Source organism: Oryctolagus cuniculus, chromosome 21, assembly GCF_964237555.1.
Source record: "Oryctolagus cuniculus chromosome 21, mOryCun1.1, whole genome shotgun sequence".
In the NCBI taxonomy this organism is placed as follows: Eukaryota; Metazoa; Chordata; class Mammalia; order Lagomorpha; family Leporidae; genus Oryctolagus; species Oryctolagus cuniculus.
The window spans coordinates 23265004-23285183 of record NC_091452.1 but is presented as its reverse complement, the minus strand read 5'-3'; the positions used below and the strand labels follow the sequence as shown (position 1 = coordinate 23285183).

At 44.0% G+C, this 20180-nt stretch overlaps 1 protein-coding gene across 27 annotated transcripts in view; it reads right to left on the bottom strand.

Annotated features, from left to right (window-relative positions):
* MTMR3 (myotubularin related protein 3) overlaps positions 1–20180 on the bottom strand; it is a 146007-nt gene that overhangs the window by 67402 nt on the left and 58425 nt on the right. For 16 of the 27 annotated variants that reach the window (XM_070065802.1, XM_070065805.1, XM_070065807.1 and 13 more), the window contains exon 2: positions 998–1047. The exons of 9 other annotated variants lie outside the window; for them this stretch is intronic. The gene's annotated coding sequence lies outside the window, so the exon portion shown is untranslated. Of the gene's footprint in view, positions 1–997; positions 1048–6722; positions 6780–20180 lie in introns of all 27 variants that reach the window. 2 more of the 27 variants (XM_051826662.2, XM_051826663.2) reach the window with 1 other exon arrangement.

Genomic DNA, 20180 nt, shown 5'->3' with positions numbered 1-20180 from the left:
AGCAGGTAAAGCCACCACTGCAATGCCAGCATCTTTTATGGGTGCCTGTTCCTGCCCTGGCTGCTCCACTTCAAATCCAGGGCCCTGCTAATGGCAATGGCCTGGGAAAAACAGCTTAAGATGGCCCAAGTGTTTGGGTCCAGCCACATGAGAGACCTGGATGAAGCTCCTGGCTCTTGGCTTCAACCTGGTCCAGTGCTGGCTGAGAAGTAAACCAGTGGATGAAGATCTCTCTGTTGCGTCTCCCTCTCTCTCTATAACTCCAACTTTCAAATAAATAAATGTTTAAAAATAAACTTAATGGGGGGGGTGGCACTGTGCCACAGTGTGTTAAAGCCCTGGCCTGAAGCGCCAGCATCCCATATGGGCACTGGTTTGAGACCCAGCTGCTCTACTTCCAATCCAGCTCTCTGCTATGGCCTGGGAAAGCAGTAGAAGATGGCCCAAGTCCTTGGGCCCCTGCACCCACGTGGGAGACCCAGAAGAAGCTCCTGGCTCCTGGCTTCAGATCAGCACAACTCCAGCCATTGCAGCCATCTGGGAGTGAACCAGCGGATGGAAGACCCCTCTCTCTGTCTCTACCTCTCTCTGTAACTCTGTCTTTCAAATAAAGTTTAAAAAATAAAATAAAATAAACTTAACGGGGCCAGTGCTGTGGCACAGTGGGTCAAAACTCTGGCCTGAAGAACTGGCATCCCATATGGGTGCCGGTTCGAGTCCTGGCTGCTCTACTTCCAATCCAGCTTTCTGCTATAGCCTGGGAAAACATTACAAGATGGCCCAAGTCCTTGGGCCCCTGCACCCACGTGGGAGAACTGGAAGAAGCTCCTGGCTTCAGATCGACACAGCTCCAGCCGTTGCAGCCAATTGGGCAATGAACCATTGGATGGAAGACCCCAATCTATCTTTCTCTCTCTGCCTCTCCTCTCTCTATGTAGACTTTCAAATAAATAAATCATTAAAAAATAAATAAATAAATAAACTTAACAAAACTTACCAAACAAAGTTTGTCCCAATAACTTTTTCTATTAGGTTTCACAAGGAAATCTGTAACAAAAAAAATCAATTGTTTTATAATAACAAATGGCCTAAAAATCAAGTCAAGTCACTTAGATCTTCCCATAAGACTTTTTCTACCAGTTAGAATGCCATGGAAACAGATTTTTAAACTGTTACAATGTGTACTATTTAGTCAACCACAGATTTTTTTTTTTTTTGGAAGAAGGTTAGAGAAAGATCATCCATCCAGCAGTTCACTCCCCCAAATGGCGGCAACGGCCAGATGGAAGCCAGAAGCTTCTTCTGGGTCTCCCATGTGGGTGCAGGGGCCCAAGCACTTGGGCCATCTTCTGCTGTTTCCCCAAGCACATTAGCAGGGAGCTGGATCGGAGTGGAACAGCTGCTCAAATAGGCACCCCTATGGACGCAAGCACCACAGGTGGCAGCTTTACCTGCTACACACAGCACCGCTCCCCTCAACCACCAACTCAAACTTGTACCTGCGCAGAATGGATCCAGTCAGCCCTCAGCACCACTTTAGAGACTGCAGAACTGTACAGAGCAGAGCTTTCGAGGAACCCTGGATGTTCTCACTGAAGTTTTTTCAGTCAAACATCATTTGTGATGACTTGTAGGAGGAAGATTTGCCACAACAGGAACAGGTGCATTTTAAAAAACTAAGATCACAGATCTTGTTGTTTGAAGACTATATTCCCCTTGCTTTTATCGTAACACAAAGAATTCCTGTCACAACTAGGCAACAACCTGACCTTTACAGAAACAAAAGACAATCTGATTCGTGTGTGATGATTTCCATCAATATTTGCAGACATAATTTGTCCTTTTAAACTGGTTGCTTAAATGACACAAAGTCAAACTCTAAAATTAAGGACTCAATAAAATATGGCATATTATTCCCACAACCTCTAGAAACTTAACTGAAAACCATGAAAAGAAAGCTAAATATGTGGTAAGAAATGTTTTAATCATTTTACAAGTCATATTTTTGTCTTCCATTAACTTGTAATTTTAATTTTTTAAGTTAGGTCACATATACCACATAAGAATTAAAAACTATTCATAATTTGCAAGATACAAACTATACTAAGTAACAACCATGCAGTCTGAGGTTGCCCGACTAGGTCCAAGGCCGTACCACAGGAAAGTCAAGGGGCTCGTAGATCCACAGGGCCTTTTCCTGCTGGCATATCTGCATGCTGAAATACACACTATCACAGATTGTCCTCCTTTTTAGTGAACAAGGCATTACATTGGTTTTTTTATATTTTATGTCTGTAGCTACATTATCTATGAACTTTATCTGAGGATAACACAGGGCATTACAAACATCTGTTAAAAAGAACATGCATGGGGCCAGCACTGTGACGTAGTAGGCTAAGCCTCTGTCTGCGGCACTGGCATCCCATATGGGTGCTGGTTCTAGCCCCAGCTGCTCCTCTTCCAATCCAGCTCTCTGCTATGGGCTGGGAAAGCAGCAGAAGATGGCCCAAGTCCTTCAGCCCCTGCACCCACGTGGGAGACCCAGAAGAAGCTCCTAGCTTTGGATTGGCCCAGCTCCGGCTGTTGCAGCCATTTGGGGAGTAAACCAGCAGATGGGAGATCTTTCTCTCTGTCTCTCCCTCTCAATTAAGTGACATACTTTAAAAAAAAAAAAAAAAAAGGTGCTGTCACCCCACCTTTCAAATTAAAATAGGAAGGTGAGAGTCTGACACAGCTATTGATGTTAGGGGCCCACATTCCCATATCAAAGTTCCTCAGTTTGATTCCCGACTGAGGCTCCTGGTTCCAGATTCCTGCCAATGCTGACCCTGGGAGACAGTAGGCAATAGCACAAGTGGTTGGATCACTTACATAAGAGACTCAGATTAAGTTCCTGGCTGTTGGGTCTGGCCCAGCCTCAACAAGTACAAGCAGAGTGACCCAGTGAATGGGACATCTATTTATCTATCTATCTATCTCCCACTCAAATGAAAATCAATAGAAAAAGAAACATTAAATAATAAATGTGAGGGTACCTTCCACTTAAAAATTATTATATATGGGGACAGGTATTCAGCCTAGCAATTAAGGTGCCCAGGTTTGAGTCCTATTGCCTCTCCTGATCTCATCTTCCCGCTAGGGCACATGCCAGGAGGCAGCAGATGATGGCTCAAGGGTTGGGTCCCTGCCACCCACATGCAGTCCTGGACTGAATTCCCAGCTCCTAGCTATTGCAGGTATTTGAAGAGTAAACCAACAGATGGGAGCTTTCCCTCTTTCTCTCCCTCCCAAAAACTTTATTATAGACAAAAACTGATGAGAAATAGCTCACGGTAAGTCAAGAAGTATCAAAGTACTACATGTATGTGCTCAGAGGTCCAGGGAAGTTTGGGAACTTAAACTAGGTCTTACAGATAAATTAAGTGGGATTTCAATAAAGAGAAAGAAAGGAATAGGAGTAATTGAAGTAAGGGTTCCTGTTCACCGGAACACAACATTTTTGAGAAATGGAGAATAGGTCAGGATGTTGACAGCACATACAGGAAGTTAAGACTAGAAATGCAGTTAAGTCAGTTGTGACTGTCCCCAGAATAGCAGGGGGGGTGGGGGTGGGAATCAAGTTTTATGAGCAGGGAAATCACATTAAAGTGGTGATGCTACATAGTAGTAAGAGGCAAGAAGGATGGTGTAGCTGGGTGGTCACTTAGCATGCTGCTAGTGTAGTAATTCTGTTATCAACTGCTATGAGCCAGTATCTCAGAGACAGTGAAAATGCAGAGGAAGAGACTGAAATGGATGACTCAAAACTTGCCTGAGCTTGGTAACTGATGAGAAAAGGAAAAAAGGAGACAAAGCAAGTTATTAAAGATAACTACAAAATCTTAAGGCCTGTGGTGACTAGAAAAAGGATGATAATGTTAAAAAAAAATAAAGGGTAGATTTCTAAGAAAGCTAGTGTACTATGATGTACTGGTGAATTCCCAAGTAGATGTATATCCAGCAGGTAATGGGGTTGAAGGATTGAAATAAATTGAAGCAACAGATCAAGTCTAGGGATAAGAATATGCTTACAGTGCTAGATTAAATTCAAGGGAATTACTACATCTACTGTGAGGATCTTCTGACATGTTTTAGAAATTACTAAGTAATTTACTCATGTCAAAATATGAATGTCCATTCACAGAGAAGTATGTAGACCAAGATGCCCATAAAGTTCCGAGAGAGGGGCCACACAACAAAGCAGACTCAACCAAAAGGCTGAGGCAGGTCCATCTCAGCGTCAGCAACGACTCATCCTCCCAGCAGCTACAATCGAACATTCATTCGGTCAGCTAGAAATACGAATGTCATTGTAAAACACTGCCAGCATCCCATATAGGCATCAGTTCCAGGCCCGGCTGCTCCACTTCCAATCCAGCTCCCTGCTAATGGGCTGGGAAAGCAGTGGAGGATGGCTCAGGTGCTTGGGCCCCTGCACCCACGTGGGAGACTTGGAGGAAGCTCCTGGCTCCTGGCTTTGTCCTGGCCCATCTCTGGCCTTTCCGACCATCTGAGGAGTGAACCAGCAGATAAAAGACCTCTTTTTCTCTGCTCCCCTCTCTCTGTAACTCTGCCTCTCAAATAAATCTTTTTTTTAATACTTTTTTTTTTTTTTTTTTTTTTTTTTTTTTTTGACAGGCAGAGTGGACAGTGAGATAGAGAGACAGAGAGAGAAAGGTCTTCCTTTTGCCGTTGGTTCACCCTCCAATGGCCGCCGCTGCAGCCGGCGCACCGCGCTGATCCGATGGCAGGAGCCAGGAGCCAGGTGCTTTTCCTGGTCTCCCATGGGGTGCAGGGCCCAAGCACCTGGGCCATCCTCCACTGCACTCCCTGGCCATAGCAGAGAGCTGGCCTGGAAGAGGGGCAACCGGGACAGAATCCGGCGCCCTGACCGGGACTAGAACCCGGTGTGCCGGCGCCGCAAGGTGGAGGATTAGCCTATTGAGCCACGGCGCCGGCCAATACTTTTTTTTTTATTTGACAGGTAGAGTTATCGACAGTGAGAGAGAGAGAGACAGAGAGAAAGGTCTTCCTTCCATTGGTTCACCCCCCCAGATGGCCACCATGGTGGGAGCTACGCCGATCTGAAGCCAGGAGCTTCCTCCCAGTCTCCCATGCGGGTGCAGGGGCCCAAGCACTTAGGCCATCCTTCACTGCCTTCCCAGGCCACAGCAGAGAGCTGGATCAGAAGAGCAGCACCCGGGACTAGAATCGGCGCCCATATGGGATGCTGGCACTGCAGGCAGAGGATTAACCAAGTGAGCCACGGCACTGGCCTCCAATAAATCTTTAAAAAAAAGAAAAGTAATGGAGGTTTTCATTCATTCAACAAGTATTTTTGAGTGACAGGTACCATTCTAGGCACCAGGGATGTAGCAATGAACAAAAAGTTCCTGCCCCTATGCAGCTGCCATTCTAGTGTGATAGCCTCTCCTGCCTGAATGCTCATTTTGATTTTTCCTCCTGTTTAGAACCACGCTTTGAAAAATATAAAACAAACAGCAAATATAAAACTGAGTTGGTGTCCCAGCCAGTGATATTCTCAAAGCTATATAATTTTAAAAAATAATAAAATAAACAAGAGGACTGGCATTGTGGCGTAAAGGGTAAGCTGCTGCCTGTTATACAGGCATCCCATATGGGCACTGGTGCCAGTTCCAATCCAGCTCCCTGCTAATGTGCCTGGGAAAGCAGTGGAAACGGTGCAAGTGCTTAAGCCCCCCATACCCACAAAGGAGACCTGGAAAAAGCTCCTGGCTTCAGCCTGGCTCAGCCCCTGTTGTTACAGCCATTTGGGGAATGAACCTACAGATGGAAGTGCGCGCACGTGCACAAATGCGCGCGCTCTCTCTCTCTCTCTCCCCCTACCCCCTCTCTACTCTGGCTTTCAAATAAAATCAATTAATTTTTTAAAAAGCAAACTAAACCCAGAAGCTACCTATCTTTCTACCTCTGCAAACATTAAAGTCCGGAAGTTTTCAGGGTTCCAAATACAACTCCATTACCAATGTACTGTGTTTCTCTGCCAGCTGCGAGGCACAGATAAGCAGTTAAAATATTATCATTTCCTAAACAAAAACAACCACTCTCTTCTTGAAAAAACAAAATTCCAGTAAGTTATCAGAAACAGCTAGACTCCATGTTATAACCACAGTTCTGTACCAAAGAACCTTTACTAGTTTAAAAAAAAAAAAAGAAAAAAAAAAACCTCTTGAACCAGCAACACTTCATGTTCACTTGCAAGTACATGTTCTATTTCAGTAGAAAATGAGAAGACCAATCTTGTATAATTGTGTAACTACATTAGTTACAGAACCAGAGTATGTGGCTCATTATTTACATAAACTGATCTGTTTTAAAGTGGAAGAGGTTCGTACTACATTCCTCAGAAGAAAGAGGAAACAGTGATCAATACATAAGCGCCTTTGTGTGCATTTAGTAACTGAACTGTCTATAGCTGCTTTTCCAAATGGGGACTCAAAATTGTAAGAAGCCAAATGCAAAGTAATAGCTCTCTAGCATTTTTACACGTTAAGATTAGGCTGCACTTCACAAGTACCTCACGGCTGCTCGCATTTCAAAGAAACAGATAGGAGGAAGCCCTGACCCTGTCTCTCAGAAAAGACTAATTGTAATCAAACCAACTTTAACACATGTGATTGATATTCTTTGAAATCACTTACTCTACCAACATTTCCTTTCAAACTTAATTCTTGCTTGGGAGGGAGGGGACATCAAACCTACAAGACACAAACCAAAGACCACAATCTGCCAAAAGAACAAAAATTCTAAAGTTTTAAGATATCCAAGGTTTTTTTTTACTACATTTACTACTTTTTTTTTTTTTTTTAAAGATTTTACTTATTTGAAAGACACAGTTACAGAAAGAGGTAGAGACAGAGAGAGAGGTCTTCCATCCGCTGGTTCACTCCCCAGATGGCTGCAACGGCTGGAGCTGCGCCAGTCCAAAGCCAGGAGCTTCCTGTAGGTCTCCCATGTAGGTGCAGGTGCCCAAGGACTTGGCCCATCTTCTACCGCTATCCCAGGCCATAGCTTAGAGATGGATTGGAAGAAGAGAAGCCAGGACTAGAACCAGTGCCCATATGGGATGCTGGTGCCTCAGGACAGCGCTTTAACCTGCTGTGCCACGGCGCCGGCCCCTACTACTTGCTTCTGAAAATCACTTCACGGGGCCGGCGCTGTGGTGTAACAGGTAAAGCCAGTTTGAGTCCTGGCTGCTCCACTTCCGATCCAGCTCTCTATGGTCTGGGAAAGCAGTGGAGGATGGCCCAAATTGTTGGGCCCCTGTGTGGGAGATCTGGAAGAAGCTCTTGGCTCCAAGCTTCAGATCAGCCCAACTTTAGCCATTGTGGCCATTTCGGGAATGAGCCAGCAGATGGAAGATCTCTCCCCTCTCCCTCTCCCCCTCTCTGTAACTCTGCCTTTCAAATAATAAATTTTTATAAAAAATAAAAGAAAATCACTTCTAAAAATAAAATTCTATCATTTGTAGCAAAATGGATGCAACTGGATGACAAAATGTTGAGTGAAATAAACCTAACACAGAATGACAAATACTGCCTGTTTCCCCTTATATTTGGGAGCTCAAATTTAAACAAAAACAAAAAATACAAAATCACTCCTATACATTCACTCCAACTTTTTTTTTTTTTTTTTAAAGATTTATTTATTTGAAAGCGTTACAGAGAGAGACAGAGAGACAGAAAGAGAGATCTTCCATCCACTGGTTCACTCAACTGGCCACAACGGCCAGAGCTGCACCGAGCCGAAGCCAGGAGCCAGGAGCTTCTTCCAGGTCTCCCATACAGATGCAGGAGCCCAAGGGCTTGAGCCATCTTCTATTGCTTTCTCAGGCCATAGCAGAGAGCTGGATTGGAAGTGGAACAGCCGGGCCCTGACTCGGCACCCATATGGGATGCCAGCACTGCAGGCGGTGGCTTTACCTACTCCGCCACAACGCCAGCCCCTCACTCCAACTTTTAAAAGAAAGATTTATTTATTTGAAAGGCAGAGAGACAGAGAAAAAAAAAAAAAAAAGGCCATCTACTGGTTCACTCCCCACATGGCCACAACAGTCAAAGCCAGGAGCTTCATCCCATGTGGGTACAGAGTCCCCTGGACTTGGGCCATGTTCTGCTACTTTTCCAAACGCATTAGCAAGGGAGCTCAATCAGAAGCAAAACACTAGGGACTCAAACCGGTGCCCACATTGGATGCCAGTGTTGCAGGCGGCAACTTAACCCCTTATACCACAACACCAGCCCCACTTCAATTTAAATCAGATATATTAAATCATTAATAGGATTATAAGGAAGTTCCATGATAATTTTTAATGTCATTTTCTGACTCCATGTCCTCTATGAAAGATCACTTTACTATTAAGAATTTAAACTCTAGGAGCTGGCACCGCGGCATAGTGGGTAAAGTCACCACCTGCAGTGCTCACATCCCATATGGATGCCAGTTTGAATAACAGCTGTTCCACCTCCGATCCAGTTCTCTGCTATGGAAAGCAGAAGAAGACAGCCCAAGTCCTTGGGCCCCTGCACTTATGTGGGAGACCTGTAAGAGGCTCTAGGCTCCTGGCTTTAGATTGGCCCAACTCAGGCCATTGTGGCCATTTGGGGAGTGAACAGCAGATGGAAGACAACCCCCCACCCCCACAACTCTCTCTCTCTCTGCTTCTGCCTCTCTGTAACTCTGCCTTTCAAATAAATGAATGAATCTTAAAAAAAAAAAAAAAATTAAAGCCTAGGGCTTTGGCACAGTGGGTTAAGCCACCAGCTGTGATGACGCTGGCATTCTATATGGGCACCGGTTGGAGTCCTAGCTGCTCCACTTCCTATCTAGCTCCCTGCTAATGTGCCTGGGAAAGCAGCAGAAGATGGCTCAGTATTTGGGTCCTCACACACAAGCAGGAGACCTGGATGAAGCTTCTAGTTCCTGGCTGTTGAGGTCATTTGGGGAGGGAAAATCAGCAGATGGAAGATCAGTCTCTGTCTCTCTCTCTCTCTCCCTCCCTCCCTCCCTCCCTCCCTGCCTCCCTCCCCCTCTGTAACTCTGCCTTTCAAATAAATAAAAATAAATCTTTAAAGAAAAAAAATTATAAAACAAAATTTTTTCAAGAAAATAATTTGAAATCTAACTTTATAAGGCTGCATTTAGGCTCACTACTACACTAACAAAATATTCCTTAATCCTAAAAAAGAAACAATTTTTATGATCAGCAGGGAACAGTGGTAGTTGCAGTATTTACAACTGCTATGCAAAGAGCAGGAAGAATAGCCACAGCAACAGAAAAAGGGTTTGGGACTTTTCTTCCTTTGGCTAGTTTCAAGGTCTATCTTCTTCAAGGTCTATCTTCGGGAAATTCACAAAAGGCAAATTCCTCACACTCACTGATTTACTGCTCCTTGTTCTCAGTTAACCTCTGACGAGAAAAGAGAAGTAACTGTGGTTCTCTGCTGCCTGCCCCTTTTCTCCCTTACCTTGCCCCAAATCACAGTCCGTAGAAGCAATGCATAAATCAAATATTCCATTTTAAAAAAAGAACTGTAGTTCCAAAACTTGTCTCCCCACATAAACTTACATTTTCCAAATTATAATCGCACAATGACTTATGCCTCTCAACATAAATCTTTTTCTTTTTTTTAAAGATTTTATTTAGGGGTCGGCGCTTGTGGCACAGTGGGTTAAAACCGTGGCCTGAAGTGCCGACATCCCATATGGGTGCCAGTTCTAGTCCCAGCTGCTCCTCTTCCCATCCAGCTCTCTGCTATGGCCTGGGAAAGCAGTAGAAGATGGCCCAAGTCCTTGGGCCCCTACACCCGCATGGGAGACCCGGAAGAAGCTCCTGGCTCCTGGCTTCAGATCAGCACAGCTCCAGCCATTGCTGCCATCTGGGGAGTGAACCAGCAGATGGAAGACCTCTCTCTCTGTCTCTACCTCTCTCTGTAACTCTTTCAAATAAATAAATCTTTAAAAAAAAAAAAAAGATTTTATTTATTTACTTGAGAGGTAGAGTTACAGACAGTGAGAGGAAGAGAGAGAGACCTTCCATCTGATGGTTCACCCCCCAAACGGCTGCAACAGCAGGAGCTGCACCCATCCGAAGCCAGAAGCTTCTTCCGGGTCTCCCACGCAGGTGCAGGGGCCCAAGGACTTGGGCCATCTTCTACTGCTTTCCCAGGCCATAACAGAGAGCTGGATCAGAAGAGGAGCAGCCGGGACTAGAACCAGCGCCCATCTGGGATGCCGGCGCTTCAGGTGGAGGATTAACCTACTGCATCATGGTACTGGCCCCCCATAAATCTTAAATAACATTAAACTACAGATTCTTTCCCTCCTGCATCCTACCAAACAACCCCTATGAAGACAAACAGTTTTACAAATAGGGTTGTACTCAAGAGAAAAGAAACTAATCAACAAGATAGGTAATAAACACCAAAACTGTTAATTTTTAAAAGGCAACTAAAACACTAAGAAGATTTTATGATAAAACATGCCAGTGGGGACAGCATTGTGGTTAGCAAGTAAAGCTGCCACCTGTGACGCCAGCATCCCATATAGGCGCTGGTTAGAGACCTAGCTGCTCTGCTTCCAATCCAGCTCCCTGATGATGTGCCTGAGAAAGCAGTGGAGGATGGCCCAAGTGCTTGGGGCCCTGCACCCACGTGGGAGAGCCAGATGAAGCTCCTGGCTTCAGACTGGCCCAGCCTCAGTCCTTGCAGCATTTGGGGAATGAACCAGCAGATTGAAGATCTCTTGATCTCTCCCAATGGCTCCCGATCACTCTCTCCATCTCGATCGCTCTCTCCATCTCGATCACTGTCTCCATCTCACTCTCTCCATCTCTCCATCTCGATCGCTGTCTCCATCTCACTCTCTCCATCTCTCCATCTCGATCGCTGTCTCCATCTCACTCTCTCCATCTCGATCGCTCTCTCCATCTCACTCTCTCCATCTCTCCATCTCAATCGCTCTCTCCATCTCACTCTCTCCATCTCTCCATCTCAATCGCTCTCTCCATCTCTCCCTCTCGATCGCTCTCTCCCTCTCTCTCCATCTCTCCCTCTCTCTCCATCTCTCCCTCTCCCTCCATCTCTCCCTCTCCCTCTATCTCCCTCTCTCTCCATCTCTCCCTCTCGATCACTCTCTCTCCATCTCTCCCTCTCTCTCCATCTCTCCCTCTCTCTCCATCTCTCCCTCTCGCGCTCTCTCTCCATCTCTCTCCCTCTCCATCTCTCCCTCGCGCTCTCTCTCCCTCTCCATCTCTCCCTCTCTCCCTCCCTCTCTCTCCCTCTCCATCTCTCTCTCGACCTGTGTGTGTGCGTGTGTAAAACTCTACCTTTCAAATAAATCTTAAGAAAATAACCAGTATCACTGTGAAACCTGCCAAATTTATACTGCTTATTCTAATGCACTTTTGCTTCTGAATTCTGCTCTGAAGTAACAAAAACAGAATTTCCAAATGCCACTCTTTTTACAACACCCCAATACCCTCAAAGCTGCCTAAGAATTTCCTTCTCTATTCCAGAATTAAATGCAACTTAATTTGAAGGTCAGCTTGCCCTAGGTACTTAAAAGTATGCCCACACAAAAAATGAGAATGTTTTTCTTATTTTCCTATGGTATTTGAGATATTAAAAATCAATTCTAGGGGCCGGCACCACGGCTCACTAGGCTAATCCTCCACCTAACGGCGCCAGCACACCGGGTTCTAGTCCCGGTCGGGGCGCCAGATTCTGTCCCGGTTGCCCCTCTTCCAGGCCAGCCCTCTGCTGTGGCCAGGGAGTGCAGTGGAGGATGGCCCAAGTGCTTGGGCCCTGCACCCCATGGGAGACCAGGAGAAGCACCTGGCTCCTGCCTTCGGATCAGCATGGTGCGCCGGCCACAGTGGCCATTGGAGGGTGAACCAATGGCAAAGGAAAACCTTTCTCTCTGTCTCTCTCTCTATCCACTCTGCCTGTCAAAAAAATAAAATAAATAAATTTTAAAAAATCAATTCTAGGAAAAATTTGTATGTAAACTGAAAAAATAATATCCCAAACCTACCAATCTGCATATTGCTTCCAGTATATGAACATTTTATTAGGAATGTCAATGTTCCTCTTCCTTTCTTTTTCCTAGTTAATAGCAGTGTATTATACATAGATAATTGCTAAGAAAGCAGATTTGATTTTAAGTGTTCTCAGTACAAATGATAGGTATATAGGCCGGCGCCGCGGCTCACTAGGCTAATCCTCCGCCTTGCAGCGCCGGCACACCGGGTTCTAGTCCCGGTCGGGGCGCCGGATTCTGTCCCGGTTGCCCCTCTTCCAGGCCAGCTCTCTGCTGTGGCCAGGGAGTGCAGTGGAGGATGGCCCAAGTGCTTGGGCCCTGCACCCCATGGGAGACCAGGAGAAGCACCTGCCATCGGATCAGCACAGTGTGCCGGCTGCAGCACACTGGCCGCGGCGGCCATTGGAGGGTGAACCAACGGCAAAGGAAGACCTTTCTCTCTGTCTCTCTCTCTCTCACTGTCCACTCTGCCTGTCAAAAAAAAAAAAAAAAGAAAAGAAAAAAGACAAATGATAGGTATGTACAGAAATGCATTAGCTCAATTGAGCTATTCCACAAAGTATACATATTTCAAACATATACATGATAAATTCACAATTTTTAGTTTTCAGCATATTTTCTCACTTGAAAAACCTGAAGTCCCCTCTCCCTTTCTGAAAATAGTCTTAAAAGTTAACAGGCATCAAACTGGACAAGGATCAAAATGGATGAAAATACAGATCCATCCTTTAAGCATACAATGTAACAATGAAAAAAAATTTTTTTTAATTATCAACTGCTGTCACAGCCAACTGTTCAACTCCAGCTAGTTAAGAGGTGCATCTGGGGCACTGTGGCACAGCAGGTTAAGCCACCACTTGGGACACTCGCATTCCAAGTCAAGAGTGGCTGGTTCAAGTCCTGGCTACTCCAAGCTTCCTGCTAATATGTATGCCTGGGCAGCAGCCTAAGTCACCCACAGAGAGATGATAGATCCAGGGCTGGCGCCTCCAGCCTGGCCTAATTCTGGCTGTTGTGGGCATTTGGAGAGTGAATCAGGGGATGGGACATCGCTCTCTACACATCCCTCCCCATAACAATCCACCTCTCACTCCCCATCTCTCAAATGAAACCTTTTTTAAAAAGTACAGAGAAGAAAGATAAAAATTCAACTGGTAGAGACTGTATAAAATGAAAAGAACCCTCTCTTCTAGCCTAGCTGAAATTTATATTCTGTCAATTAAGTAGGGAACTACTCATATTTCTGAAAATAAGCCAACAAAAACTCAAATAACCGCCAATAACCACACATCACAATGTGGGCTCTATTTACATGGTAGGCTCAAACACCCTACTCTTTCAAAGCAGTTTACCTTAGATTATAAAATGGCAAAAAGACCAGAAATAATCTTGACCTGAACACCTTCTTCAACATATTCCCAGAAAAAGTCCCACCCTTTTAAACTAGTAATATTTATCTCATCAAACAGAGACACATGTGACTGCCATCCAAATACAGACAGACATAAAAGAGACTTTTTCAGCCAAAGTCAAGGTAGAATTTGTCAACACATTTAAGAAAAGGTAAAGTACTAAATTAAATAACGGCTAATATGCAAGTTGCTAAATAAAAGGAATTTCTATTATACTTTTAAATAACTACACTTAAATCAACTCAGAAAATTTCAGACAACCCTGGGTTCACAATGAAGACAAAAACCAAACTTTGGATTTAAACATCTTCTTAGGCTATCATTAATCAGCAACAAAAAAATTTCTAAAAAGTATGCTAGCTGAATTATTATATTTATACAAATATATTTTGGCATTATTAAATATCCTCTTAAGATTAAAAAAAAAAAGTTCTCAAATACACAGCCTAATAAGAACTTACTCAAGATGGCCCAAGTGCTTGCCCTGCACCCGCATGGGAGACCAAGAGGAAGCACCTTGCTCCTGGCTTCGGATCAGTGCAGCCCGCTGGCCACAGCAGCCATTTGCGGGGTGAACCAATGGAAGGAAGACCTTTCTCTCTCTCTCACTGTCTAACTCTGTCTGCCCCCCCCCCCAAAAAAAAACACCTTACTCAAAATATATCATGCAGTAATCTAAACATACAGTTTATACAACAAAAACTTCAATATTCAATTCAGGTAAAAGGAAAAAAATCCACACAGACAAGTAACTGGAATTCTCAAGTTTCCAATAAACACATGAACAAAAACTATCAGTAAAATATCACACTTCCAAGGTCAATCTGGGCCACTTAGATTTCTTGCATTTTTTAAAAATAAAGAATAAAGTTTGTCAAAGGAGCTAATGTCTGAAAGAGAAGGAATAATGTGTTTATACAAGCCCTCTGATAAACATCAGATCTATAATTAAACACATTCTATAACAGTTACATTTTTAGTCAATATACATACAAATGTGCTTCAAAAAGCTCATGGAAATTGCAATTAAAGGAAATGTAGGGTGGGTGTTTGGTGCAGCAGTCAAGATGCTGCTGGGGGGGGGGGGGTGGCCTGTGGTGTACTGGGTGCTGCCACCACTTGCAATGCTGCCTGCAGCACCAGCATCCCATATGCTCAATGGCTTCTGTTCTAGCTGCTCCATTTCTGATTCAGCTCCCTACTATGGCCTGAGAAAAGCAGTGGAAGATGACCCAAGTGCCTGGGCCCCAGCTACACATGTGGGAGACCTAGAAGAAGCTCTTGGTTCCTAGCTTCAACCTGGCCCAGTCCTGGCCATTCCGGCCATCTAGGGAGTGAACCAGCAATGGAAAATCTGTCTCTCCCTCTCTAACTCTGACTTTCAAACAAATAAATAAATCTTTTAAAAATGAAAATAAGAGATGCCGCTTGGTACACGTACATTCCTATCTGAGCACCTGGGTTCCAATCTTGGCTCTGCTTCCAATTCCAGCTCAAGCACATGGGTCCCTGCCACTCACATAAGAAAACTGAATTAAGTTCCTATCTCCTGGCTTTGGCCTGGGCCAGCCTCAGCTGTTGCAGGCATTAGGCAGTCAACCAGCAAATGGAAGATCTTTCTGTCTCTCTGCCTTCCAAATAAAATGAAAATAAATTTTTTGAGAAGTGTACTTTGGTGCAAAAATTTTGAAATCTATGCGTAGTTTCTTCACAATACACATTTTCTATAAATTTGGTGACCTCTTTATACATACACAAAATACTAAAATGCAAGGAAACAGGAAACCTTAGGAAGAACTTAACACTTCTCTAGTGATTCACCTCCAACAGTTCCTTAAATCTAACCTATATCCTATATTATACTGTATATAGTTATTGTTGCAATGGGGGTACTTTATTACCAGTATTTCTTTGTATTATATACACCAGTGGTAACATCTGAGATGACCTACATAGAACATAAACAAATGCTGGCGTGCATAAAACAAGATTTATTTAAGTCAGACACCTCCTGCTGTAGCAGCCAGGAGAGAGGTTCCAAGAGGGGCAGACCTGAGAAACTAGTGGAAGTGGAGTCTTTTAAGCACAATTCAGTGAACAATCAAAGAGTGGGGACAAAACCCATCATAAGGCAGAAATTGTAAGCCTGCTCATGATAAAAACGACAAATGGGGGCCGGCACTGTGGCATAGCAGGTAAAGCCACTGCCTGCAGTGCTGGCATCCCATATGGGCTCCAGTTCGAGACCCAGGTGCTCCTCTTCCTATCCAGCTCTCTGCTATGGCCTGGGAAAGCAGAAGATGGCCCAAGCCCCTGGAACCCTGCACCCACATGGGAGACCCACAGGAAGCTCTTGGCTACTGGCTTCAGATTGGCACAGCTCCGGCCATTGCAGCCAACTGGGGAGTAAACCAGTGAATGGAAGACCTTCCTCTCTCTCTCTCTCTCTCTCTCTCTCTCTCTCTCTCTCTCTCTCTCTGTGTGCGCGTGCATGTGTATAACTCTGACTTTCAAGTAAATAAATAAATCCAAAAAATAAAAAAAAAAACGACAAATGTACTTTAAAAGCAACAATGATGACTACGTATTTAGCCTAATGAACACTGGGAAATTTTACATTTTACGAAATCTGAGGTGCCAATTAACTGAAGGCACATCATTAAATCTGCACACACTGGACAGGACATTGTGGCACAGCATGTTAAGTCATCACTTGGGACATTCACATCCAACATAAGATGGTTTGAGTCCCAGCTGCTTCACACTTGAGATTCAGCTTTCAACTAATGCACCTGAGAGGCAACAGATGATGACCTAAGGACGTGGGCTCCTACCACCCACACAGGAGATCCAGATAAAGTTCCTGTTTAACAGCTTTGGCTTGGCCTAGCATTAGCTGTTTTGGACACTTGGGGAGCAGATTTAAGATATCTCTCTCTCCCACCTCTTGCCCTCTACCCTTCCCTCCTCTCCCTCCTTCCCTGTCATGCCACCTTTCAAATAAACCTTAAAACAATTTTTTTGCACACTAAGAAGAAACCTTGCCAAATAACCTATAAAATGCCATTGTTCTTAAGACAAATTCCTTTTTTTAAGATTTATTTATTTATTTGAGAGCCAGTTACAGAGAGAGAGGCCTTCCATCCCAAATGGGCACAACAGCCAGAGCCGGGCCAATCTGAAGCCAGGAGCCTTTTCGGGTCTCCCATGTGGGTACGGGGGCCCAAGCACTTGGGCCATCCTCCACTGCTCTCCCAGGCCACCAGCAGGGAGCTGGAATAGAAGTGGAGCAGCTAGGTCTAGAACTGGTGCCCATATGGGATGCTGGCACCGCAGGCTGAGGCTTAAACTACTATGCCACAGTGCCAGCCCCTTACGACAAATTCCTATTTGGTATATGGACACTGCAAAAAAAAATCATGCAGCTGATATATCTATTGATTTGGATGGCACTGCCCTATATGCTACTATAAATTACAAAGAGATTGCTACATTACCATCATTTCCTCCGGATGCTTTATTCCTTTATTTTTCTTCATAAGACTTATTTTTTCAATCCATTATTAGTCTGAAATCACTCATGAACAGGTCGAACTAGGGCTACATGCAACAGCTACAGGCTTACCCACACACAAATGATAAGCTTCTCTCAAGGTTTCTGCTATCACCAACAACTCTCCACCTTTCCCAACCTTAATGGCTACTCCTTGCACAGGACTATAGGGCACCAGAACTCCACTAGCTGTCGACCAAGCACCTCCACCTCTACATCCTACACAGAATCCATCATGTCTCCGTCCTGGCCACAGCCCCTTCCTTGACACTCCATTGGAGTCACAATCATTCTACATCTTCCAAGCTAGAAACAGCTGACTATCTCCAGTAACAAAAACTGACACCAATTTCCACTGCTTTCTTTGAAATGCCCAATTTCCATCTTCCAATTCCTTGTTACCAGTAGCACTTAATCTAGCAAATTGACTCTCAAACATTTGTTGAATTAAATTTAATTAGACCTTAACTAAAAAATAAAATAGCCACATTAGTCTTACAAAATTGATTATGGTCAATTCTTCCTTTAATATCATCTGACATACCCCTTTCAAAGAAGTTTCCCTAAAATGTCTAATGCTCACAAATATGCTCTAGGGGCCAGCACTGTGGTATAGCAGGTAAAGCCGCTGCCTGCAGGGCAGGCATCCCATATGGGCACCAGTTCGAGACCTAGCTTCTCCACTTCCGATCCAGCTCTTTGCTATGGCCTGGGAAAAGCAATAAAGCAAGGCTCAAGTCCTTGGGCCCCTGCACCCACATGGGAGACCTGGAAGAAGCTCCTGGCTTCAGATTTGGGTCTGCTCCAGCCGTTACGGCCATCTGGGGAGTGAACGAGCAGATGGAAGACCTCTCTCTACCTCTACCCCTCTCCCTCTCTCTCTGCCTCTGCCTCTCTGTAACTCTGCCTTTCAAATAAATCCATCTTAAAAAAAAAAAAAAAAAGAATGCTCTATGACATACATACACCAATTAAACAACTTTGGGCTGCTTTTAAAATGTTCATCCATGTACTTTTGTCACTGCTATTACCTTTGCCTGATTACTCATCCCTCATCCCACTTCATCCACTTGGACAGACACTATATATCCTTCTATTCCTAGCTTGAAAGCATTGCTTTCATCATGAAAGCTTCCCTGGGGAGCTCACTGGGCAATTTCAATATAGCACTTTAAATCTGTAACACTTAACTGCATGTCAGTAAAACTATTCACAATTTTACCTAACTAGATAATTACTTTCTAGATAAATCATTTACTTACTCAATATTTGAACCCAAGGTCTAGCACTATCTGTTAAACATGAGAATCACTTAAATATAACTCAATAGAGAGAAACAAACTCTGAAAGTAAACAGTTTGGATAAGAATTTTGGCTCCAAAACTTACTTGTCTCACTTTAGGAAGTTCATTCAGCTTCCTCATCTATAAAATGGAGGTAATATTAGAACATACTCATTGTGTTGACATTTTCAAATCAATAATCAATGAAGACTAATTCTAATAAAGAGGTACATGTTAACAGAAAAAGAATAAAAGTAATTTAAATGAATAAGAGAAATTAACTATGGCTTATTACCTACCCACTCAATATATTTTTCAAGCACTCTCTTGTTCATTTAAAATTTATGTTCCAGTTCTCACCTTATATTCAGCATGACTATCTGCCTTTCTTCACACAGAATAAACCATCATGAAGATTTCTAAGTTTCCATTATTCATTATAAATTTGAAAGCCCAAAATAATTCATTTGTTGTAGCAAAACTTCAGTCATAGGCATTTCAGCCCAAGTAAGAAGAAATCACTCATATGAATAAGCCAAGCTAACGTTAACCATCTCTCTCTATATGTTCTTAATTAACTCTTGGGCTACTATAAAACTAGAGTACTATTTGCCATGATGTACAAAATGAGTTCTTTCCAAAACACAGACCTTTATGGTTCAACAAGGCCTCACTCAAACGAAAATCTTCCTCTTCCCCTCTAGGACATTCTATGTTCATTCCAAATTCCTTACCATTGTTTATGCTATTTGCTATACCCTGACTACCTCTTCTCTACCAACCTGATCACCAGAGCTTATTTAGTATTCCAAGCCACTAAACATTTACTGCATTTTTGCAAGTGAACATGATTTAGCATTTATTCTTACTTACCAAAGCCTCTCTCTCCCTCTCACACTCTATCTCCCACCCTTCTCAGACAAGTTCCCTAAAGAGCCACGGAAAATGTCTGATATAGCAATGAAATAGTATTTATTTTTATTAGTTTTGGAACAGATAATAGAAGTTCTCATAAGCCATTCAAAATACTATAGGTGATAATTCTTTGTTGTTTTGCTTCAAATTTAAAAGCTGGCTTTCTGGTCCTTCCCTCAACCTTTCTTGAACTGAGAAACAAAGAAGAAACAGGTCCATAAACAGGACTGTGAAGTGGCTTCTTTCCACTTGAAGGCAAAATAATTTCTTTAAAAGATCCTCCACCTGCGGCGCTGGCACCCCGGGTTCTAGTCCCAGTTGGGGCGCTGGGTACTAGTCCCGGTCGCTCCTCTTCCTGTCCAGCTCTCTGCTGTGGCCCAGGAGTGCAGTGGAGGATGGCCCAAGTCCTTGGGCCCTGCACCCGCATGGGAGACCAGGAGAAGCACCTGGCTCCTGGCTTTGGATTAGCGCGGTGCACCACACTGGCCGCAGCGGCCATTGGAGGGTGAACCAACGGTAAAGGAAGACCTTTCTCTCTGTCTCTCTCTCTCACTGTCCACTCTGCCTGTCAAAAATTCAAAATTGCAGAGAGAGAGGGAAGAGATAGAGAGACAGACAGAGAGACAGAGACAGAGAGAGAGATCTTCCAGCCCAGATGGCTGCAATGGTCAGAACTGAGCCAGGCCAAAGCCACGAGCTTCATCTGGATGTCCTATGTGGGTGGCAGAGGCCCAAGCAATTGGGCCATCTTACACTGTTTTTCCCAGGCCATTAGTAGAGAGCTAGTTCAGAATTGGAGCAGTCGAGACATGAACTGGCACCCATATGGATGCTAGTGTCTCAGGCATGGGTGCAGGGTCCCAAACACTTGGGCCATCTTCCACTGCTTTCCCAGAC